This window comes from Perognathus longimembris, chromosome 2, assembly GCF_023159225.1.
Source record: "Perognathus longimembris pacificus isolate PPM17 chromosome 2, ASM2315922v1, whole genome shotgun sequence".
In the NCBI taxonomy this organism is placed as follows: Eukaryota; Metazoa; Chordata; class Mammalia; order Rodentia; family Heteromyidae; genus Perognathus; species Perognathus longimembris.
Window position 1 is genome coordinate 70,538,501 of NC_063162.1, and position 25,427 is coordinate 70,563,927.

Consider the following 25,427-nt stretch of genomic DNA (forward strand, 5'->3'; position numbering starts at 1 on the left):
TCGCACTGTGGCTTAGTGGTAGAGTGCCCACCTCACAAGCAGGAGGCCCTGAGTTCAAATCCCAGTACCACTACTGAAAAAAAATGACTGTACTTCATTTGGCTGAGGATTTAGCTCAGCGGAAGAGCCCCTGCCTGGCGTGCACAAGGCCCTGAGTTCAGTCCTCAGCTCTGGAAAAAGAAAAAAAAAAAGAATCCAAGAAACTAGGGACAGTACTCAAGCCCCAAGTCCAAGGACTGGCAAAAAAAGAAAAGAAAAAAAAAAAAAGAGAGAATGTAAAGTAGCAAATTAGGCAAACAAAGAGACTCAAAGAGGCTCGAAAACCAGGAAAACATCTTAGAGCACCAAGTCTTTTCTTGGTAATATAGAGTAGTAATAAACAGAAACTAATAGTCTGATCATGTTAAAGATTAAAAGGATAGCAACTTAAAATATTTCAGTTTGCCAGTGGACAGTTGATTAACCAAAACACACTAGTCTGTATACTGGTATTAGAAGTAGGAAATTGAAAGGGAATACCAAAATTGAGAGACACAGGGTAAAAAAAGACAAACAACTACAAAAGCAATACTTGCAAAACTGTTTGGTGTAAGTGAACTGAACACCTTGGGGGAGGGAAGGGAAAGGGGGGATATGAGGGACAAGGTAACAAACAGTACAAGAAATGTATCCAATGCCTAACGTATGAAACTGTAACCTCTCTGTACATCAGTTTGATAATAAAAATTTGAAAAAAAAAAAGAAAAGAAATAATGTGCCAGGCACCAGTGGTTCAAGCCTGTAACCCTAGCTGCTCAAGAGGCAGAGATCTGAGGATCTAGGTTTGAAGCCAATCAAGGCAGGAAATTCCATGAAACTCTTTTTATTTATTTATTTTTCTTTTAGTGAGCTGCAGGGCTTGAACTCAGGGCCTGGGCACTGTCCCTGAGCTTTTTTATCCAAGGCTAGTGCTTTACCACTTTGAGCCACAGCTCTGCTTCCACTTTTCTGCTAAGTGGAGATAAGAGTCTCACACACTTTCCTGCCTGGGCTGGATTTGAACCATGATCCTCAGATCTCAGCCTCCTGAGTAGCTAGGATTACAGGCATGGGCTGCCAGCATCTGGCCGCCCAAAGAATCTACTCTCCAATTAACTACCCCAAAAGAGTCAAAAGTGGAGCTTTGGCTCAAGTGGTAAAACATTAGCCTTGAGCAAAAAAGCTCAGGTCTTGATTTCAAGCCTTAGGACTTGGCACTAAATAAATGAATGATGCATTAAAAGAAATAGTTTCAGGGATAGCTTCTCTTGCAAGTCTTTTTATCCAGGGAGAGCTTTTTTAAAATGCACTCATTATGAAAATCTGCATTCACTGGGTGAATTTAGTCTGGGCTAGGGATGGCACATTATCTTGTAAAAAGCTGTCTTAATGATGTTAAGTCACATATGTAATTAAGAACCATCACTGAGGGATGGGGTGGAACTGAGAAGTAGAGTATGTGCTGTAAGACCCTAGGTTTTACCCCCAGCACCAGAACAAAATATCAGCACTGTATCTATCTAATAAAGTTAAAGTATATGAAATCATTATTAGTAGGGGTTTTCTTTTTACATACAAAACAGCAATTCCATATAGTTGATATAATAAAAAGTGGCCTGGGAGGGGCTGGGAACATGGTCTAGTGGCAAGAGTGCTTGGCTCTTATATATGAAGCCCTGGGTTCGATTCCCCAGCTCCACATATACAGAAAACGGCCAGAAGTGGCACTGTGGCTCAAGTGTCAGTGTTAGCCTTGAGCAAAAAGAAGCCAGGGACAGTGCTCAGCCCCTGAGTCCAAGGCCCAGGACTGGTTAAAAAAAAAAAAAAAGTGGCCTGAGAATAAAGGAATCTAACATGCAGTATTACAGTTGTGTCCTAGTATCTGCAAAAGATCGGCTATCAAAGTCTAAGGATGTTCAGGTCCCATAAATATATCCTCCTGGCATGCTTTCAGATTATCTCTGGATATAACATAACAACATAAAAGCTGTATAATTAGCTGTTGTTTATTTTCTTTATTGTTTAGAGATCAATGACAAGAAGTCTGTACTTGTTCAATACAGGTGCTTTGTGTATGTGTGTGTGTGTGTGTGTGTGTGTGTGTGTGTGTGTGTGTGTGTGTGTGTGTGTTGGTCCTAGGGCTTGAACTCAGGGCCTAGGTGCTGTACCTAAGCTTCTGTGCTCAAGGCTAGGGCTCTAACACAGCTCCATTTATGGCTTTTTGATAGTTAATTGGAGATATGAGTCTCATAGGCTTTGCTCCCTGTGCTGGCTCTGAGCCATGAAACAATTGCAACAGGGTCCCACTATGTAGTCCAGGCTTACTTTCAACTCCTGACCCTTCTTGCCTCTGCCCCCAAGTGCTGGGACTACAGGTACACATCTAAACAAACTGTTTTCACTTTTACCTAGAAGTTTACTGTAAGACTTTAAAAAGTAAATATAATGAAACTGAAGAGCCACAGAAGTAAAATAATTTAGGCTTTTCCTAAAGGGTACAGAAGAGTTAAGTCACTTGGAAAAAGTTCTGCAGAATTGTTAGGGTATGGTCTAGGAGATGAAGGGGATAGACTGAGTGCATTTATTTTCCTGAGTAAGTGGACTCACACCAGTCATACTAGAGGACTGAATTTAACTAGTTCCGCCTATGTTTATCTTTCTGAAGGACTGGGCACATGTGGCCTAGAAGTTTCATGTTATGCCAGGTGTTCAAAACCATAGTATTGGCTGCACAGTGACAGGTGCTGTCTGAAGACAGAGACTCTTCTCAGTAGATGATCTTTATCAAAAGTATTCTAGCTCCCAGATAAGTGACTGCAGGTCAATAGTTATCTCCCTTTCCCCTTACCACATTCTTGCTGGTCTCATGAATTAGCAGTGGCCTCCTATAACTAATCCCAAATGAGTAAGCCTTGTCTCTAAAGGTTTGAAAGGAAGAAAAATAAAACATTAAAGCTCTTACATGCTATTTTACAAGATTTCAAATTGAGAACTGTAAGCATCGAACAGATGAAGCCTCTTTATTTAACTCCAGTAGAATAATTTTTTAAGCCTAAATATAGTTGTCATTCTCCTAAGCCCAAAGAACACTCAGAAATGGGAAAATTGAGGAATGCTGAATTGTTAGTTACATTTCAGTTGACAGGATGTGACGATAATGAACAGAGCCTGGGATAAACAAATGGATGGCAACAAGACAGGGCTTTACTTTAACATACAAAAAAATGACTAGAAATGTTTTAGTACTGCCTGTATTTCCATGTGAGTATACACTACCACAGGAAAAAGTGAAACTAGCGTGAAACAGCTTATTTACATTCTAAGACTACATAATACAGGTTAAAAAATCACCAATTCCAGACTATTATGTTAGATGCTATTTATCTAACTGCTCATTTCCCTTCTCACTTTGATTCTGACACACCTTTTTCAATCTCTATCTAGTACTGAAATATTTGTGGACAATTTCGGGACAACCTGAGTAAATGACAAGAAGCACAGTGAGTTTGCAGGCAGCTAAACAATGGTGCCTAGGAAGGCTGGCAGGCCCTGTGAGAACTGGAATGACACGAGTTGACTAGAGATAAAAGGTATACTTAAAGTGAATATCCAATGACAATGGTATTTCCCAAACATCATGCTCAGGTATGTCTGTTTAGCTGTCTGTGTCCCAGTCCTAAGGCTTGAATTCAAGGCCCAGGTGCTGTACCTGAGGTTGGTTTTTTTTGTTTTTGCTCAAGGCTAGTGCTCTAGTACTTGAACCACAGCTCCACTTCTGTAGCTTTTTGCTAGTTAGTTGAAGATAAGAATCTCATGGACTTTTCAGCCTGGGCTAAGTTCAAACTGCAATCCTCAGATCTCACCTTCCTAAGTAGCTAATATGTGTGAGCCACCAGTGTCTGGACTATATATTATTTTGAAGTTATAACAATCTAGAGTTATAGTATGAAGAAAATATTAAGGATGTGTAAAGAAAACCTGACTATCAGTTTACCTACTATGTTATTTTTGTTAGAATTTTCTTCCTGATGGTTACAACTGATCAAAAACAACATCTTAAGACAACTAGTAGCAGGAAGAAGGACCAGCCTGTGCTGTGACACAGGGGACATCAAGCTGGAGGGACCTTTGAATAGGGGAGATGGGAAAACCTGGGTATTTCAGTCATGCTTAAGAAATGATCAATGATGAATAATTAGTTGTTTACCAATTATTATTTTAACATGAATATCCTAGAATGACAATAAACATGACACTTTTTCAGCAAGATTAAAATCAATGACAAACAATTTAGCCACCAGAAGCAGTGCTCCAGTTTGATTATTTTCTTTTGATTAAGCATTTTAATAACTGTGCTGCTGCTGTTGTTGTTGTTGTTTTCTACCAGTCACTCTGGGCCGGGCATTGTCTCTAAGCTTTTGTGCTCAACCATTTGAGCCACAAGTCTACTTCCTTAGCAAAGACTTTAAATTCAGAATTTCATCTGCCTCACCAATGCCTCAATTTAACTGAATTAATTCTTTAAAAAAATTCCAGGGTACCAGTGGCTCACACCTGGAGGCTGAGATCTGAGGATCACAGTTTGAAGCCAGTCAGGGCAGAAAAGTCTGTGAGACTTGAGCATAAAGAGGCTCAGTGCCAGGCCCCAAGACCTGAGAAATAAATAATTCCAGGTAGCTAAAAGTAATAATGATCAGTTATCCTATTTTTACAGGCTATAATAAATTCAAGGTAGTTTTCCGTGGATTTGACAGTTCTAGAATGCAGAACTAAACTCTCTTTTTTTGCCAGTCCTGGGGACTGGACTCAGGGCCTGAGCACTGTCCCTGGCTTCTTTCTGCTCAAGGCTAGCATAGCACTCTACGTCTTGAACAACAGTGCCACTTCCAGCTTTTTCTGTTTATGTGGTACTGAGGAATCGAACCCAGGGCTTTGTGCATGCTAGGCAAGTACTCTACCACTAAGCCACATTCGCAGCCCCCAGAACTAAATTCTTTTACTGGCCTTTTCTGCCTTTACCTTTCTCTTAGGTTACTCACTGGACAGCACTGACTTTTTGTATTCTCCCCTAAAAAACACTGGGATGCTCCCCCCTAGGCTTGAAGTCCGGCAGGACTTGACCTGCTCTCCTAGTAGCCCGCAGCATGAGCACCTGTGCATTTCTACTTAGGATACCCAGGGGCTCCCTCCTCTTCCCCTCTCTCTTTCTTTTTCTCACTTTACTCCCAATTCTTTTTTTCTTAACAGTCATAATTTTTATTTGCCTTAATACTAAATGAATTAATAGTACAATTTATTAGTACAATTTAGGTGACCCTGATATGGTGGAACAAAAACAAGACCTAAATACAGTTATATACAATATATAATACAATTATATACAATATACAATATATACAACATATCCAGTGAGTGGAAACTCTATCTAAGAATGTCATTTTACTTGATCAGTTGTGGTGGCATTTGCCTTCAGTCCCAGCTACTCTGGGAGGTAGTGTAAGTACATCTGTGTTCAAGGCTATCCTAGACAAGACAAGGCCCTATCTAAATAACTGAAGGAAAAGTCTGGGGTCATGGGCCAAGAAAGCATGAAGCCTTGACTTCAATTCCAGGCATTTCTAGAAATAACAGCATAGCTTATCTTCTTTGCAAGTTTGTTAAATGTCACTTGCACTATCCCAATACCTGTTTTCACTTGGGAATGTTGCAAAAACTTCTTCATGCTGGCTCTTTGAACTTAGCAATAGAGGCCAAACTACTGACATTACTGTTTGTCTTCAAATCCCTCAGCTAGGTGTCAATCGCCTCTTGCAGCAGGGGCAGATGAGGGACCTCAACAGCCATTTTTCTATGCATTGTGAATGAAAGAAGTGCTGGCATGGCAGTCGAAGGATGAAGTCTCCACAGACAAGTTCCAAGCAGATTACACACCCTTGTCTGCATCCACCTTAAAAATTTGTTCAGGCAAATGGTTTAGAGGAGGATTTAATCATGTCAGGCTAATGTGCCTTTGGATTCTTTGGAACTTCCCCATCCCTTGAAACTGCTGTGAAAAAAATCTGTGTACTTCTTTTGGGGTCCTTAACTTCCTTGATCACCATATTCTGCTTTCCTGTCCTCTTCTTCCCAGTTAAACAAATTGAAGTCTGTGGATGCTTTAGGACCAATTCTTCATGGATGGCCTTTGAAAAGGTAGCCAAGGGGGCTGGGAATATGGCCTAGTGGCAAGAGTGCTTGCCTTGTATACATGAAGCCCTAGGTTTGATTTCTCAGCACCACATATATAGAAAAAGGCAGAAGTGGTACTGTGGCTCAAGTTGGCAGAGTGCTATGCTAGCATTGGGCAAACAGAATCCAGTGACAGTGCTCAGGCCCTGAGTTCCAGCCCCAGGACTGGCAAAGAAAAGGTAGCCAAGTCTCTTACTCCCTAATTCTTAATGATGTCTTCCTGTTTCCTTACTTTCTAACTCGCAGGGTTGTACTTGGATGACTAAATGGAGATAATGAATCTTAACTTGCCTAGGTTAAGACCCACCATAGAGATCTACAGATTTAGTAACTTCTTCTTTCCTCAAGTCTTTCCTATTTAAGCCATGGAGTTTGAGCTTCAAATAAGTGAACATGACTGTATTAGCTTTACCTTTCTTTTTTGGCAGTACTGAGGTGTGAATTCAGGCCCAGTGCTTGCTAGGCAGGTGCTCTACCACTTGGGCCATACTGCCAGCCTCTACTATTTTTAGAAGCTTGCTGATCAGGATGTAAGTTAAAAAGAAAGTAACTGCAGAAATGAGACCACAAGGCCTGACTGGCAGACCACTTGGGAAGCCAGTTGGGAGAGTTCATGGCTGCCAGCTTCCATTATTTGAAAAATGGTGTGTACGGAAAGTGACTACTCTGAATTCTGTCACCCAAAGTACTGTTTAAGTGCTCTAAAATGTTTGTATATCCAGTGCTACTCCAGACAGCAAAACAAGGAGCACAAAGAAGTCAGCAATATGCTTCTGTTCAAAATGAGGAGAGATCCTCAAACATCCCAAAATGCGGCAGCTTTCCACACATAGCATCACTACAAGTGAGGGGATTTTTTTAAAGGATGTGAAAATTTTAGGCTATATCACCCCAAAACATGCCTGGCATAAAAATTTCTGAGTGGTAGCAAACCAGGAAGAGCTTTTTCTAGTCTCCCCTTTACTGCCTTGACTGGAGATGGAGCTGGCCACTTCCACAATTCATGGCCAAATCTTACTCCCTTAGCTCCTCCCCAATCCCAGGCCCTGAAAGGCTTTGTCTGTGACTTCACAAATAATCGGTCCTGCACTGAAGATGCCATCTAAACCAGAGCTCCAAACACTGCTCTCACTCACCTTTCACTGGGGTTTCTCCCCCAATGTGTGCTTCAGACACTGATAAATTTGTTAATCTATGTTTTGTTAGAGCACCTATCCCAATGAAAAACAAAGATGGAGAAAGGTGACCTTTAGTCTCTCTCACAGGTGAAAAAAAATACACTAGCCAACCTTTTAAGATCTGTTTCAGCTCTGACACATGATATACACTTTACACAATCTAAAACCAGAAAAATGCGTTTTTATATTTAATTTTCATGGTGAAAATAAATCCTGGAGAGCACTATGTAATGCAATATGTAGTATCCAGGGTTACCTATTCAGCCTCAGGACCACACACTAGCTCTACAGACCTACTGAGGGGCTAAAGAAGCATTTCAAGTGAAAACATTATTTCCTTTTTTGAGAAGGAAAGTCACAACTCGTTCTACAATACCAGTACATCACTAGACACTCCACACACCCAAAGGAAAAGGAACTGGGAAGTATCATACTTTTAAAACAGATCACTTCACAAGATGAGTCATGTAACATATGGACACTAATATGGCTTAGGAATCCAAGAGAAGTGGCAGGAAGGGGAAGCAAACTAGTTATTAAAAAAATCAATGTCACACACAGGCGCTGGTGGCTCATATCTGTAATCCTAGTTACACAGAAGGCTGAGATTTGAGGTTCAAAGCCAGCCTGTGGAAGGAAAGTCCATGAGACTCTTATCTCCAATTAACCATGCACCGGTATATACAGCCTCCCCACCCCCCCGCCCCCACACACACTCAGAGCTGTAAGTGAAGCTGGGCTCAACTGGTAGAATGCTTGCCTCGAACAATGAAGCCCAGGGTCAGCACCCACCTTGAGTTCAAGCCCAAATATAGGCACAAACACACATGCACACGCACGCATGAGGATACACGTGCACACACACACATTGGCAATCTGTAGGAGTGTAAGAACTCTATTCCCCCTCTCCCAGCTACACAATCCCAGGTATTCAGGAGGTGAGGGCAGGAGGACCTTTAGTTCCAGGCCAACTCAAACAAAGTTAGGGAGATCCTAGCTCAAAAAATAAAATGGGCCAGGCTTCAGTGGCTCATGCCTCTGTAATCCTGGATGCTCAGGAGGCTGAGATCTTAAAGATTGCAGTCTGAAGCTGGCCCAGGCAGGAAAAGTGCAGGAAAGTTTGTGAGATTTATGTCCAATTAACCACAAGAAAAACCCGAAGTGGCTTTGTGGCTCCAGTGGTACAGTGCTAGCTTCGAGCTAAAGAGCTCAGAGGCAGTACCCAGGCAGAGTTCAAGCCCCACGACAGACAAATAAAATAGATAAAACGTGTGGTGTAGCTCAAGAGGGAGAGTGGAAGGTCCTGGATTCAATTCCTGGTACTAACAACAACAACAACAACAGTCAGAAAAGAAAACGATATAAAACATCTGTGGGTCAGAGGTACTATACAGTAATGGCAAGTCTCTTGAGAGAGAAAATTTGAACTAATGGTTTTCTAGTGCTGGAAGTGTGAGTGGAAATGGATCTGAACAACAAAAATAATACCAAGGCATGAAACCCATGGATTAAAATTAGGTTTTGGTTACTGTCAACATGACTAAGTAGTTAGCATGAAATGGGATATTATTCAGTGATGGATTGCCCAGATCCTGTTTTGTGCTCCCTAACACCAAAATAAATAAATTAAAACCAATAATTAATAAAAGGGAAAAGAGACAAGTATAGGACTGTCTAGGGAGATGTAGGACAGGAAAAGTAAGAGGCAAAGGCGAATATGACTCCTAATGTGGTTGAAATACTTTATATGCATATATGAAAACAGAACAATCAAGCAAGTAGAGATTAATTTTTAAAAGGGAGAGGGAATAAGGGAGACTAACTGATGGGGTATATTGTATACATGCAGAAATGTCACAATGAAATCCCCTTTGTACAACTGTCTAATAAAAAAATCTTAAAGACAAAAGCTATTAAAACCACCAGAGCTGGATGTGGTGGCTCATGCCTATTAATCACAGCCAGGGGAGGCTGAGGCAGGAGGATTGAGGGTGTGAAGCCAGCATGGGCTTCAGAGCAAGGACAGCACTGCCCTGAGACACTGTTGGTAAACAGGAAAGAGAGTCACTATGCAGTTGTTTGTGCATATGAGTGAGGAAGGCACACAGGTGATGTCCAAAGGCAGTGCATCCAGCACTGAACTTCACATTAAGGTATTAAAGCAGACATGATATACTCAGAGATAGACTACACAGGACAGCCTTAGAAAACAGTTTGGAAATTCTTAAATATGCCCAACATGGGAGTAGAAAGGCAGATGGGTGATAGAGCACATGCCTGGTATGCAGGAGGCCCTATGTTGGCTCTACAGACCAGAAAACAACAAAACACAAACAAAAGAGGGAAATGGCATAGACCTTGTAATTACATTCCTAGGTACATACCGGAAAGAAATGAAAATACATGTCCACACAAACCTGTTTATTGATGTACAAAAAATGTACCTCCTAAGTGGGTTGCTGGTGGATCACATCTATAATCCTAGCTATTCAGAAGGCTGAGATTTGAGGATGGTGGTTCAAAAACAGCCCGGGCAGAAAATTATGAGACTTTTTTGTTGATGTTGTTAGTCATGGGGCTTGAACTCAGGGCCTGGGTAGTGACACTGAGCTCTTTTGCTCAAGGCTAGTTAGTACTCTACCTCTTTGAGGCCCGGTACCACTTCTGGGTTGCGTGTGTGTGTATGTGTGGCATTAATTAGAGATAAGAGTCTCATGAACTTTCTCCACAGGCTCTAAGAGACTCTTATCTCCAATTAACCACCAAAAAGACCAAGTGGAGGTATGGCGCCAACCCTGAGTGAAAAAGCCAAGCCCAGGAAGGAAACTCTGTGAGATTCTTATCTCCAAAAGAACAGAAGTAGAGCTATGGCTCCAGTGGTAGAGTATTAGTCTTTGTGGAGCACAACTGGAAGTCAACTAGCTGGCCCTGCCTGTTTCTCAGTCTTGGGGGCCACATGTGGCTAAGATGGCGGCGCCTAACAACAACGTGCAGCTGCTACAAGTGTCTTTGGTTATAACCCGGAGGCGGTTCTGTGGGCTGTGATGCCCAGGCTCTTCCACCCTTGATGGACAGTTCATGCCTCCCCTTCCTGCTGATCTTAGACCTGATTGGTTCCTGTGCCTTATATTAGTGGCACGTACTTCCCCAATAAACGAGATCTTGCTTCGACTTGACTCCCAGGCCGTCTGATTGTCCTCCAGTGAGGGAGGGCTGGGTGCAGGCGGCCTGCCGACCCTTCTCCTTTCTTGGCTTCTCCGGTCGGGGTGTGCCTTCCTTATCTCTCCCGCGGGTCAGGGGAGTGCGCGGGGGCTAGAGACCCCAACAAGTCTTGAGCATAAAAAGCTCAGGAACAGTGCCCAGGCCCTGATGTCAAGCAAGAGTAAAAGAAAAAAAAGGAGATAACAGGAGCAGATGCAGTGTTGCACACCCGTCATCTTAGCACTTGGGATGCCAAGGAAGGAGGAACTTGAGATGGTGAGGAAGATGGAAGGGCTGCTTGAGCTCCAGAGTTAGAGAACAACCAGACCAATATAACAAGACCATTCTCATAATAGGAGAAAGGAGGGCTGGGCATTGGTGGCTCACATTTATAATCCTAACTCTCAGGAGACTGAGATCTGAAGATTCAGGTTTGAAGCCAGCCTGGGCAGGAAAGTCCGAGAGACTCATCTCCAATTAACCACCAAAAAGTTTTAAGTGGAACTGTGGTAAGTGGTAGACTTGAGCAAAAAAACTCAGAGACATTGCCTAGGCCTGAGTTCAAGACCCATTACCAGCACAAAAAAGAGAAAGGGGGGAGGGGCTTAAATTAAGAGAAGGGAAGAAAAAGGAAAATAAAAGGGGACAGATTTCCCTCAGACTAAAAGGCAAAAGAGTGAAAGACCAAAAGAGGAAACAAAAGATCACTCTTTAATCGCTGCATCAGGTGACAACTTGTACAGAGGGTAAGATGGGAGGATCTCCAAGGAAGTACTCAAGTCCTAGCTCTTCCCTCAAGTAAGCTTTCACGTCATTGAGGCAACAAGACTCAAAGAGAAACTGGCCACATGGCACACAGGCCACGTGGGGATGGATGCAAGCTGGCCATGGACAAGATAGTCACCTGGTGAGTGAGAACTCAGAGTCAGGGCAAGAAGAGCACATTAAATACCTCATCTGCCAGCAGCAAACATGGACAACAGACCAGTCTGCACAGTCTAGGAAGCTCCATGGCACAAGGGCAAATAAATGCAGTATCCTTCCAGTCAGCTCGCTTGGGAGGGGGGACTTTGGAATGATAGCAAACAGTGGATGTGGATCTAACCTTGAACTTTTATGAGTCTAGAACATGTTACTTGAATTTTCTGAATGAGTTAGGTGAGAGTGAAATAAAAACACTCTTACAACATAGGAGACAGTGCATATATGTGCTTGCTATTGCTATGTGGACAGAATGTGTACAGGTTGAAAGGCCAATACTTGATTTCTTTTTCTTTTTAACAGTACTAGGATTTGAACTCAGGGCCTTGCACTTGCTAGACAGGTGATCTACCACCTGAGCTGTGCCTCCAGCCTGTTTTGCTTTGGTTACTTCTCAAATAGGTCTCGCATTTTTTGTCTAGACTAGCCTGGATCACTGTTCTATTTATACCATCTTTGTAACTGGTATGATGGACACATGCCACCATGCCTAGCTTGTCTGTGAGATGAGATCTCACAAGCTTTGTGCCCAGACTTGTCTCAAAGCACAATCTTCCTCCTCATCTCTGCCTCCTAAGTAGCTGGGATTACAGATGTGAGCTACCACGGCTAGCCTCAAACCTCATTTTTTACCAACACATCATTTAGGCAGATGACTGGGTCTGCATAAACAATTTTGAAGAAAGAACAGCCTCAAGGCCATCTTATCCAGACTGTTGGATCACCTTGTCTAGAACCACCCACAGCTGCATACTCTAGGGTCCTCCAACCCAAGGATTACCTCATCTAATTACAAACTTGCCTTGTTATAAGAACTAGACAACCAAGGACTTAAAGAAGCATGCCCATACAAACTAAACTCAACTCATCTGCAAAGCACAGGAACCGCTTAAATGAGACTATTAAAGTCTAGGAGAGAAACCTTCAATCTTCACATACCTCTGGCAGCATTAGCCTAAAAGGCAAAGGAAGTCACCTGCAACATCCATGACTGGCAGGAAGAGGACCACAGTGAAATTAGATCTGTGTGGCGAAAACTCAGTAGGATGGGAAAACTGCAGAGCAACCCTTACCTTGCTTTGCATTCACTGTATTTGCTACTTGCCCACAAGGAAGGTCAGCCTCGCTGGCTTCACCTCATGCATCTCCCTTACAGCTCTCTTAGAGACAGTGCAGAACCACAGTCTTTGGAAGACAGGACTATCACACCACTTGCTTATCCAGAGAAGTACCACCACCACAAAACCACTTAGAGATACCAGCCAGAGCAGTTAAGGTAAGATAAATAGAAGCATAAACACTGAAAAAGTAGAGGAAACTCTGCCATTTACAGAAGATAGGATGGTCTATCTGGAAAGTCCAAGAGAAACAATGATAAAAGTAACAATAGAATCTGGAGCCCAAGCTCAGCACTGGTAGGTCCCAGCTATAATCCTAGCTACTCAGGAGGTTGAGATCTGAGGATCAAGGTTCTAAGCCAGTCACGACAGGAAAGTCCCAGAAACTCTTTTTTTCCCCCTTATTTATTGTCAAAATGATGTACAGAGAGCCAGAGACTCTTATCTCCAATTAACCACCAGAAAACTGGAAGTGGTGCTGTGGCTCAAGAGGTAGAACATTGGGGCTGGGAATATGGCCTAGTGGCAAGAGTGCTTGCCTCTTATCCATGAAGCCCTGGGTTCGATTCCTCAGCACCACATATATAGATAAAGGCCAGAAGAGGTGTGGCTCAAGTGGCAGAGTGCTAGCCTTGAGCAAAAAGAAGCCAAGGACAGTGCTCAGGCCCTGAGTCCAAGCGCCAGGACTGGCAAAAAAAAAAGAGGTAGAACATTAGTCTTGAGCTGAAGACCTCAGGAACAGCGCCCGGGCCCATAGTTGAAGCCCCGTGACCACACATACACACACGGTAATTCTAGCTAATCAGGAAGCTCAGATTTGAGGATCACAATTCAGAGCCAGGCAGGAAAGTGTGAGACTCACTCCAATTAATTAGCAGAAAAGTGAGAAGTGGAGCTGTATCTCAAATGATAGAGCACTAGCCTTGAGCAAAAACCCCACGAACAGTGACCAGGCCCTGAGTTTCAGTCCTGGGACTTGCATAAAAAACAAAACAAGAGGTTTTTTTCTTTGTCGATGTTTTATTTTCTTTTTGTCTTGTTTGTACATTTATCTGTCTTTGGAAGGGAAAGGGGGGGCACAGAAATGGAGGGACAAAAGGGTGAACAAATGCAGCAGTGGTACTCACTAGACCCTCTGCTGAAAACAAACTATACAACTTGGGGGGTGGGGGGTGGGGGTGGGGAAACAGGGAAAGAGCCAGGGAGGGGTGACATTGTCCAAAAAGAAATGTACTGTTTACCCAACTTACGTAACTGTAACCCCTCTTTGTTCATTACCTTTATGACAACAAAAAATTAAATTTAAAAAAAAAAGAAGAATTTGGGGCTGGGAATACTTGCCTAGCATGCATGAAGCCAGGGACAGTGTCTAGGCCCTGAGTCCAAGCCCCAGGACTGGAAAAAAAATAACTGGCAAAGTAACAGGGAAATATGCAGAAATCATATACATACATATACACATACAATATTAGTAGTTTTAATACAGTAACTCAAAGTAGGCATAAACCTAACAAGAAATGTCCAAATCTTCTATGAAGGTAACTATAAGCCACTCTTCAAAGATGGAGAACTGGGGGGTGGGGGGGAGTGGGGGAGGCGGTAACAAACAGTACAAGATATGTACCAAAGGCCTAATATATGAAACTGTAACCTCTCTGTACATACACTTTGACAATAAATAAGAAAAAAAAAGAACAACAAAAAAACAAAGATGGAGAACTGTAAACAAATAAAGACATCAACTATTCTAGGCTAGTTATCTCAACACCATCATGACATCTACTCTCTCAAAGTAAAACAATAAGTTTAATGCAATCTCAATAAAAATGGCAGTGGGTTTCTTGTTTTTGTTTTTTGTCAGTCCTGGGCCTTGAACTCAGGGCCTGAGCACTGTCCCTGGCTTCCTTTTGCTCAAGTCTAGCACTCTGCCACTTGAGCCACAGTGCCACTTCTGGCCGTTTTCTATATATGTGATGCTGGGGAATCGAACCCAGGGCTTCATGTATACGAGGCAAGCTCTCTTGCCACTAGGCCATATTACTAGTCCCAAACCTTCTTCTGTCCGTGACTATCTCCGAGTGGTCCCCTGGAATGGCTGGGACAGATTCTTTCATGGCTCCAGTGGTAGAGCACTAGCCTTGAGCAGAAGAAGCTCAAAGAATAGCACCCAGGTCCTGAGTTCAAGCCCCAGGATCAGAAGAAAAAAAAAAGAGCAGCAAACAACAGAGGAGGAAAAAAGACCAAAAAATAATTATATAGAAAGTAGGGAAGTAATATAAACAATACAATACAAAGAAACATTAAACATTAAAATGGACCCTAAGCATATTAAAAATCTTAGTTATAACAAGAAAAATACCAAGCCAGGCACTGGTGGCTCACACCTGCAATCCTAGCTACTTAAGAGGATGAGATCTGAGGATTCCAATTAGAAGCTAGGCTGGGCAAAAGTCTGTGAGGCTCTTATCTCCAATTAGCCATCAGAAAACCAGAAGTGGTGCTGTGGCTCAAAGTGGTAGGGCACTAGCCTTGAGCAAAATGAGCTCAGGGATAAACCTCAGGTTCCCCCCCACTTCCAAAAAAAAGCGCGCGCGCACGTGCGCACGAGAGAGAGAGAGAGAGAGAGAGAGAGAGAGAGAGAGAGAGAGAGAAATAGACAGACTGACTACGTGGAGAGCCAGGTATGGCTGTGCACATCTGTAATCCCAAAACTTAAGGCTGAGGCAGACTGGACTACAAAGTGAGATGCTGTCTCAAAAGAATAGAAGGTGCTAGGCAAGGGTGGCTCATGCTTGTAATCCTAGCTACTTAGGAGGCTGAGATCTGAGGATTACAGTTTGAAGCCAGCCCAGGAAAGAAAGTCCATGAGACTCTTACCTCAATTAAGAGCCAGAAAACTGGAAATGGCACTGTGGCTCAAGTGTAAGAGAGCTAGCCTTGAGCACAAAGAGGCTCTGGGACAGTGCCTAGGCCTTGAGTTCAAGGCCCACAACCAATTAAAAAAAAAAAGAATAGAAGGGAGGGAGGCCAGGGAAGGGAGAGTTGAGGAGGAAGAAAAGACAAAAGACCAACTCAATAACCCCAGGAAATGATGCGGAGATTCCCTTACTTACCCTTAGACTGGGAAACTTCAAGAGCTGACTCTACACTGCTGGGGAGGCTAAAGGGAACAGCATTCACCAGGTTAGTAGCTAGAGATGATGAGCAAAAGCCCCTAAGGAGAGGAATTTGAAAATTCCACAATGCAATATTCTGAAGATATACTTTAAAACATTGTGAAAATACATCTGTGCAAAGCTTCTCCACTATAATGTCATTGTTACTGCAAAGTACTGTAAATTAAATGTCCAAATAAGACAGTGGTTGAAAAATCATGCCACATACAACAGAATACTAAACGCTTAAGAATGAGTTCTTTTTTTTTTTGCCAGTCCTGGAGCTTGGGATTCAGGGCCTGAGCACTGTCACTGGCTAGTACTCTACCTCTTGAGTCACAGTGCCACTTCTGGCTTTTTCTGTTTGATAAAGAATCAAACCCAGGGCTTCATGCATGCTAGGCAAGCACTATACTGTTAAGCCACATTCCTAGCTCAAGAATAAATTCTTTTAGTTTGTGTGTAATGGTTTTTCAAATGGCTAAGTTAGGAGATAAACACTAAGTTGTTTGGACCTAATTACTTAATAAAATTTTTAAGATTTTCCTTTTGACCTAGGAATAGTTTTTTTTTTTTTTTTTAATTACTGGTAAGCTGGGCACCAGTGGCTCATACCTGTAATCCTAGCTACTCAGGAGGCTCAGGTCTGAGGATCTCAGTTCAAATCCAGCTCCAGCAGGAAAGTGTGTGAGATTCTTATCTCTAATAAACTACTCAGAAAAAGCTGGAAATGGCTCTGGGGCTCAAATGGTAGGGTGCTAGCCTTGGGCAAAAGAAGTTCATGGACAGCACCCAGGCCCAGAGTTCAAGCTCCAGGACTGGCAATAAACAAACAGACAAACAAGTTATGAAACGATAAAACGTGTGAACTTCTGACAAAAGCCTGTGACGGTCTTTAGGAGAGGAGAGAGAAGAGACATGTATGTATGTATATGAGGTTACAAAATGGATTGAGGTCAACAGAACTGGCAATGAGCTAATGAAGGCACTGTTCATACTATGGGAAGTATTGGGACAGATGTTAAGGCAGCACAAAAGAGAATCAACTAGTTCAGCCTGTTTTTTTTTGTCTATATAGCCTAAGCTAGACTTGAACTCCTGCTGCTCCTTCTCTGTGTCACCCTCCTGAGTGCTGGAATTACAGGCATGTACCACTATACCAGGCTATCCAGCCCAATCTTGAAGACTTTGTTCTGCACTGATTCCAGGAAAAGGACCTAATCTATATATAATTTTTGGAAGGGCACAGACTGAAGAAATATACAAGATTAGAATGAGAAGGAGTGACTAGAATTAAAGCAAGAGAAAATGAGAGAATGAGTAAAGACTAGCACTCCAAGACAGTATTGCTGGACTGAGTATCTATCATGGAGAGAGGTAGTGAATTATATAGAGTACATTTGAAACTGGGAGAGTGAGAGGTGAGGTTGCACAAAAAGAAATAACTGATGTATGAAATGGCAACCTGTACATTACCTTAATAATAATAATAAAAATTAGAGCACATTGGAAAGTTTTTACATGTGAGATAACAATAAAGAGAGGAAGCTGGGAATGTGGCCTAGTGGCAAGAGTGCTTGCCTCATATACACGAAGCCCCTGGGTTCGTTTCCTCAGCACCACATATATAGAAAAAGGCCACAAGTGGTGCTGTGGCTCAAGTGGCAGAGTGCTAGCCTTGAGCAAAAAGAAGCCAGGGACAGTTCTCAGGCCCTGAGTTCAAGCCCCAGAACTGGCAAAAAAAAACCCACCACCAACAACAAAAACCCAACAACAACAATAAAGAGAGTCTGAATTTTTTTTATGGTATTGGGTAGTATAAACTCCATGTCTTATACACACTTAAAGCACGCCTCCAGCCCTTTTTTGCATTATTTTGTGTGTGTGTGTGTGTGTGTGTGTGTGTGTGTGTGTGTGTGTGTGTGTGTGTGTGTATGGATGCCCACATGCAGTCCTAGGCTCATTTTTCTAATAGGGTCTAACTTTCTGCCCAGTCTAGACTACAATCCTCCTATCAAAGCACTTGCAATCCAGTATGGTAACCTCCATGTTCAATGGACTACTATGCTAGCTACTAGGTATCATGCAATAACCCAAACCATATCATGTGGCTTAAGATGACCTTAGTGTCACCTCACAATGCATCTGGGAGTCAAAATCATTTTATAACCCCGTTGTATCTTGCTGTACAAAATGACACTGTCAAACCCTGACACTTGAAAGTAAGTTTGCCAATTAAACTGTGTGGATTCTTCAATTCTTCACAGTAATTATGTTTCTAGTATGTTTCATTATAGGATGCTAGCTCTGCAAGTCTTTTTTTCTGCCAGTCCTGGGGCTTGAACTCAGGGCCTGGGTTCTGTCCCTGAGCCTCTCTGTGCTCTGTGCTAGCATTCTACCATTTGAACCACAGCACCACTTCCAGCTTTTCTGTTTATGTGGTGCTGAGGAATCAAACCTATGGTTTCATGCATGTTAGGCAAACACTCTGCCACTAAGCCCACATTCTCAGCCTGAATGTATTTAAAAAAGGTCTCATAATGTGTTGCAGAAGCTTGCTTAGTTCTTCTTTTTTTTTTTTTTTTTTGGCTTATACAGTGTATTCTCCTTGACTTCTAGGAAATAAACTTTCACCTTCATGTATAACTAAATCAGTGATACAACTTCTCTTCCAAAATTTGCTCAGCTCTTAAAAACTCACAGAGCTTTAATTACATTTTTCCTACATGGTAACCAAGTAATTCTGAATGCAACAAGGTAGAAAGAAAAGTGGTAAAGAAGCCAGGTGCTGGTAGCTCAGGCCTATAATCCTAGCTACTCAGGAGGCTGAGATCTAAGAATCATGGTTCAAAAACAAGCCCTGACAGGGAAGTCCATGAAACTCATCTCCAATTAACCATCAGTTGTAGAGCTCTAGCCTTGAGCAAAAAGAGCTCAGAGACAATACCCAGGCCCTGAGTTCAAGCCCCATGGTCGACCTAAAAAAATTAAAGAAAAGTGGTAAAAAGGAAAATAAATCAGGCACCAGTGACTTATGCCTATAATCTTAGCTATTCAGGAGGCTGGCATTTGAGGATCGCAGTTTGAAGCCAGCCTGGGACAGGAAAATCTATGAGATAGTTACCACCAATTCTTGAGCAAAAAAGGTCAGGGGCAGGGCTGGGAATGTGGCTTAGCGGTAGAGGGCTTGCCTAGCATGGAGCCCTGGGTTCAATTCTTCAGTACCACATAAATAGAAAAAGCCAGAAGTGGTGCTATGGCTCAAGTGGTAGAGTGCTAGCCTTAGCAAAAGAAGCTCAGGAACAGTGCCCAGACGTAGTCGAAGCCCCATGACCAGAAAAAAAAGAAAAAGGGTAGGGACCACACCCAGGCCCTGAGTTCAAATCCCTAGCACAGAAAAAGAGAGAGCTAAAGAAAAAACAAACATTAAGCTTTTTTTCTTAAAGTGATATCTTTTTTATTTTTTTAAACCAAGATATGAATACATCCTTCAGATTAAGCCCATTTAACAATGATTTTTCTTTTAATGTGTAGGCTTAGAATGAGTTCTACTAGAGCCAAACAGCACCAGTCCCTTAACAAGAGTTTGGGGGCTCTTATGTCTGCCTCCATTCTAAACACAAAGAAAACATGATTCACAGTCACAGCACATCTCTGCCTTTTCTTTTTTGAATAACCATTCTTCCTATTGTCCCATAACATCTATGGAAAAAAGAACAAAAACCAACATGATTTCAAGGGCAGGTCATAAATAGAAGTTAATGGTACTCCTCATACGCATGTAACATTCAGGTACTTCAGAGGTGGTAAAAAAACAAAACAAAAGAACACACAACAGTTATCACAACATTAGAGGTAAGTTCCTGATCCTCTATCTAGTAGGTTGCCAGTAAGAACAATCAATGTCTAGCCTGGATGGTGGCTCAAAACAGTTAGCCTAGCTCCTCAAGGAGATGAGATCTGAGAATCCAACAAGAGCAGGAAAGTATACCAGACTCCAATTACCCACCCCCCCCTCCCAAAAAAAAAGCACAGGCCAGGCTCCAAGGCTCAGGCCTGTAATCCTTACTACTCAGAAGGCTGCGATCTGAGGATCACAATTGGAAGCCAACCTGGGTAGGAAAGTTCATGAGACTCTTATCTCCAATTAACCACCAGAAAAACAGGAAGTGGCACTGTTCAAAGTGGTAGAACATTATTAGCCTGGAGTGAAAAAGTTCAGGGATAGCACTTAGGCCAAGTTCAAGCCCTATGACCAGCCATCCCCCCCGCCCCTTCCCCACAAAGGGCAGAAAACAGTGTATATAGCTCAAGTTGTAGAGTGCTAGCCAAGGGTTCAAGCCCCAGGTCTTGGGGAAAAAGGTTCAACTATATTTCTTCCATCATAGTACACACAGACTGTGGATTCAGCAACATTGTATTTTAAGCACACCTCAGACAGATAAAGGAGAGCAGCAGCTGCTTGAGGCTCCTTAGCCAGCCTCACCTGTGACCCCAGAACAGACGTGATGGCCAGGAATGCTAAGCTAAGTGGCTGCATTCTGCTGAAGCTCAGCACAATCTCAATCACCTTCTCCGCAGCTTTTAGGATTAACTGTATTACTCAGGTTCTGTACACACCAACTAGGGGCCAAATCTCTGGCAAATAATTTCACATAGCCTTAGTAAAGAAAGGAGAAACTACCCAGCTTGCAGAGATATTGTGGAGATTAAAAATAAGTGAGGCTCTTATCACAGTACTTGGCAGGCATTCAATATATGAGAGCTGTGTTTACCCAGAAGACTGTTGAATTTAAGAAGGGAAATCTGGTCTCCATATAGCAGCGGTGTTGCTGAGATAAGAAATTACAGGCTTCTTGTCTTTAGTCTAAGAGTTAAAACGGTTTATAAAACAATGAAGATTGGGAATGTGGCCTAGTGGTAGAGTGCTTGCCTAGCATACATGAAGCCCTGGGTTCGATATTCCGCAGTACTGTATACATGGAAAAAGCCAGAAGTGGTGCTGTGGCTCAAGTGGTAGAGTGCTAGCCTTGAGAAAAAGAACCTCAGGGACAGTGCCCGGGCCCTGAGTTAAAGCCCCAGGACTGGCAAAAAAATAAAAAAAAATCATTGCTGGGAATATGGCCTAGTGGCAAGCGTGCTTGCCTCCTACACATGAAGCTCTCGGTTCAATTCCCCAGCACCACATATATGGAAAATGGCCAGAAGGGGCGCTGTGGCTCAGGTGGTAGAGTGCTAGCCTTGAGCAGGAAAAAGCCAGGGATGGTGCTCAGGCCCTGAGACCAAGGCCCAGGACTGGCCCCCCAAAAAAAAAAAAAAAAAAATCATTAACTCTCTCCTACCAGTTCAAAAGCATTAAGTCAGCTGGGCGCTGGTGGCTTCAGTCCACAATCCTAGTTATTCAGGAGGCTAAGATCTGTGAATACAGCTCAAAGCCAGCCCAAGCAGGAAAGGCCCTGAGACTCTCATCTCCAACAAACTACTCAGAAAAAGCTGGAAGTGGCACTGTGGCTCAACTGGGAGAGCACTAGCAAAAAGAAGCTCGGGACAGTGCTCAGGCTCTGAGTTCAACCCCAGTCTGGACTAGCACACATGCACACACACACACACACACACACACACACACACACACACACACACAAAAACACCCCACAAAGCATTATGTCTTCTCCTTATTAACATTTGCAGCTTAGGGGCTGGGAATATGGCCTAGTGGTAAAGTGCTTGCCTCGTATACATGAAGCCCTGGGTTCGATTCCTCAGCACCACATATACAGAAAAAAGCCAAAAGTGGTGCTGTGGCTCAAGAGGTTGAGTGCTAGCCTTGAGCAAAAAGAAGCCAGGGACAGTGCTCAGGCCCTGAGTCCACACCCCAGGACTGGCAACAAAAACAAAACAAATAAACATAAAAACTTAACATTTGCAGCTTATTACAGTATTTTAAAAGTGATAGTCCTGGGCTGGAAATATGGCCTAGTGGTAGAGTGCTTGCCTTGTATAAATGAAGCCCTTGGTTCCATTCCTCAGCACAACATATATAGAAAAAACCAGAAGTGGTGCTGTGGCTCAAGTGGTAGAGTGCTAGCCTTGAGCAAAAAGAAGCCAGGGACAGTACTCAGGCCCTGAGTTCAGGCCCCAGGACTGGCAAAAAGAAAAAATAAAGTGATAGTCCTTGCCACTCAAGTACCAAGAGATAAGCACTGATAAACCCAAGTACAAGACGTGATACTGGGGGTTGGGAATGTAGCTTAGTGGTAGAGTGCTTGCCGAGATGCATGAAGCCCTGGGTTCAATTCCTCAGCACCACATAAACACGCAAAGCTGGAAGTGGCGCTGTGGCTCAAGTGGTAGAGTGCTAGTCTTGAGCAAAAGAAGCTCAGGGACAGTGCCCAGGCCTAGCAAAAAGCCAGGACTTCAAGCCCAGGACTGGCCAAAAAAAAAGCGATACTGGCACATTTAGTCATGTCCTGTGGAAGCTGAGCTGGGAAAACCAGTACACACCCACCACCAGGCACCAGGAGAGGAAAGACCACATCAGCACTTAATCTAAATAGGACCTCCCACCTTCTTCAAGTGAAAACAATTCAACTATCTACAACAAAAATATTCCCCTCAGTAATCATAGACAAGATTCCTATAATTAGCCTTTCCCTTCCCCCTTGAAAAATCCTGGGAAATAGTGTGTGCTGCTTCAAAATAGAGGATACTGCACACTAAGCAGACACACAAGAGAGCATCTGGATCTAGGAACAATAGTGTGAAGAATGCCTGTCGGTAAATCATGTCAAGGTCACATCCGATGTCAGAGAATTTTCATGTATCTGTGGAAAAAATGAACCACTACAAGTACTTCTGTGCTGTACACCACATTTTCCAAACAGTACTAACTCACAGTTTCCTCTTTTTGATAACGATTAGGTATAGTTATCAACTCAAATAATAAACATGCCAGGCACCAGTGACTCATGCCTGTAATCCTACTCAGGAGGGTGAGATCTCAGGATCTCAGTGCAAATCTCATAGAAAAGTCGGTGACACTCTTATCTCCAATAAACTACTCAGAAAAAGCCGGAAGTGGTGCTGTGGCTTGGTAGAGCACTAGCCTTGAACACAAAGAGTCTCAAGGACAGCGCACAACCCCCGAGTTCAAGCCCCAAGACTGGCAAAAAAAATATTTTTTAAAATAATAAATGTGCTGCCTTTAGCCAGGAAATCTCTTCCTACTAGTCCTGGATAGGTTCAAATAGTAAACACTTAACAGTGGAATACAAATAATCATATTGCCTACATATAATCTCCTAAATATTTTAGCTTTACAGGGAAGGATAGAGTTTGGAGAGGTAAAGAATTTTTGACTCTGCTGAAGAACAGAATAAAATGTACCAAGAACCTGAAACAAAAACAACAAAATATAGACTTAGAATTATATATGCAAGCACACACTGGATCATAAATATGTACTGATCACATTCACACACGCATGCGCATGACTAAAGCATGATATATGAGACAAAATACTTGACATAAATGCATGAAAACCAAACAAGGTAACCTGAGGAGACTGGTTTGGGAAAGGGGAGAGGAGAGGAGGGAGAATGGTAGAGGGGTGGTTATGATCCAGAAGTATCGTATACATCAAATGAAACCCCCTGGTACAACTCATTGATTTCAAAAACGAAAAATCTTTGTCCAACAAAATTTTTTTGTGTGTGTGTGCGTTTCTAGGGATTGATCCCAGAGTGGTGGGCATGTTAGACAAGCCCTCTACCACTTAGCTACATCTGAAGTCAAAACAAATTACTACTGGGAAATAGTATGTGTGAATACTTCTATGTTTCATGCACAATGTACAGAAGCCCTGTGATGAGTAAGACATGGTTACTGCTCTGAAAAAAATTCAGGGCCTAGTAACAATGCCTTAAAAGACACAAGAGTCATGTTATAATAACAACGTATTAATAGAGTCAGAAACAGAAGGTAATAAGACACATTCAAATTCATTAACCAACAAGCTAAAAAGAACACCTTCTACTGTAAATATCCTAGTAAAATTCGCCATCCAATTTTTGGAACATAATTAAAGTTATAATTTATTTCCAGGAGAACTAAATTTGAATATTGGTTTTTAAAAACTCCCCCAATTTCCACACACATTCACAACAGACTACTTATAAAGTGTTTTTTCCTTTTTCAGCTTTGACAGGTAGGGTGTGGCACTGGAGTTCCCACACTACCTCAATGACACTGGGATTTGCTTTCACGAATCTGGACATTCAGGTTTTCAAGCCAAGGTCCAGGTTAACTCCCCAGTTTCCCCTAAAGCTAGAAACAGCGCTGGTCCCAGAGTTCTGACCCCGGCCCACCGGCACACAGGCCGTGCCTGGGCGGTTCTGTTTGTCACCTCGCACCCATCTCATCCTCCACCACTGCTGGGAATCGTCTGAAGAGAATACCTACTTAGCGTTCTCTTCCTCGGGTGGAGATTAGCCGAAGAGAGGGTGAACCAGTGCGGAGCCCGTTCAGATTTCAGTCTGAAAAAGCCATTCCTCTAAGTGTCACAAAACCCTGGCAGAGATGCCTTCAAAGACACAGCTCGGGTGAGGGCAAGGAGCGGAGTGAAAGGGCAAGGGGTAAGGGTTGCAGGGAACGAGGGGTGCAGGGGACGAGGGGACAGAGGGCGAGGGGAGCAGGGGCGAGGGGTCAGAAGGCGAGGGGAGCAGGGGGAGAGAGAGCAGGGGACAAGGGGTGAGGGTGGCGAGGGGTGTGAACGGGAAGGGGGCCGTGGGGAGAGAGGTCGAGGGTGAGGGAGGCCGGGAGAGCGAGGCAGGGGGAGGGAGTGGGAGCTGCGGGGCCGCGGGGCCTGCGGCGGCGAGGCCCGGGTCGCGGGCGCCGCCCGGGCGGTGCTCCTCGCGGCCGCAGGAGATGCGGGGTGACCTTCCGAGGAGCCCAGCCGCCGCGTGCGGGGGTCCCTGCCGCCGCGTCCCGCTCTGGGATCCAGTCGGGGCTGGTCCCACAGCTATTCCGCGAGCACGACGCGACGCGGGCAGTGCAATCTCGGCGGCCCGCCGGGACGGGACACACCCCCGCCGCCGCCCGCGGGCCCCGCCCGAGCTCACCTGCACCGCGAGCGCTCCGCCGCCCCGCGGGCTCCCGGTTCCTTGCCGCGCTGGCTCCGGCCGCCGGGCGCCCGGCGCGGTCGTCTAAGAGGCTCCGAGCGCGTGGGGCGCGGCAGGGGGAGGAGTCTGGCGGGCGGCGGGAGCCCGGGAGGCTGGAGGAGGACGAGGAGGACTACGAGGACTCCAGCGCTCCGCTCCGGGGAGACCCACCCTCCTCCGGGCCGCGCTGCAGCAGCCGCCGGGTCATTTCCGGGTCGCTGGGGAGAGGGGCGGGGCCTTGCTGAAGCGGCTTCCGGCCTGCGGCGGCGCGGTGGTACTGACCAACTCCCGCGGGTCGAACAAAGACCTTGGGGCGCCTCGCTGCGGGTTCTTTCCCAGCCTGCTGCCCTCGGGGTGCCCGGATGTGTGAAGCCAGCTCCCCAGAGCCCGGGA

The 25,427-nt window shown here is 43.9% G+C and overlaps 1 protein-coding gene across 2 annotated transcripts in view; it reads right to left on the reverse strand.

Annotated features, from left to right (window-relative positions):
* Rala (RAS like proto-oncogene A) overlaps positions 1–25,219 on the reverse strand; it is a 56,378-nt gene extending 31,159 nt beyond the window's left edge. The window contains exons 1-2 of one of the 2 annotated variants that reach the window (XM_048339439.1): positions 24,996–25,219; positions 15,838–15,915 (exon numbers count right to left, since the gene is read on the reverse strand). The gene's annotated coding sequence lies outside the window, so the exon portion shown is untranslated. The remainder of the gene's footprint in view (positions 1–15,837; positions 15,916–24,995) is intronic. The other variant, XM_048339437.1, reaches the window with a different exon arrangement.
* Positions 25,220–25,427: the final 208 nt, after the last annotated feature.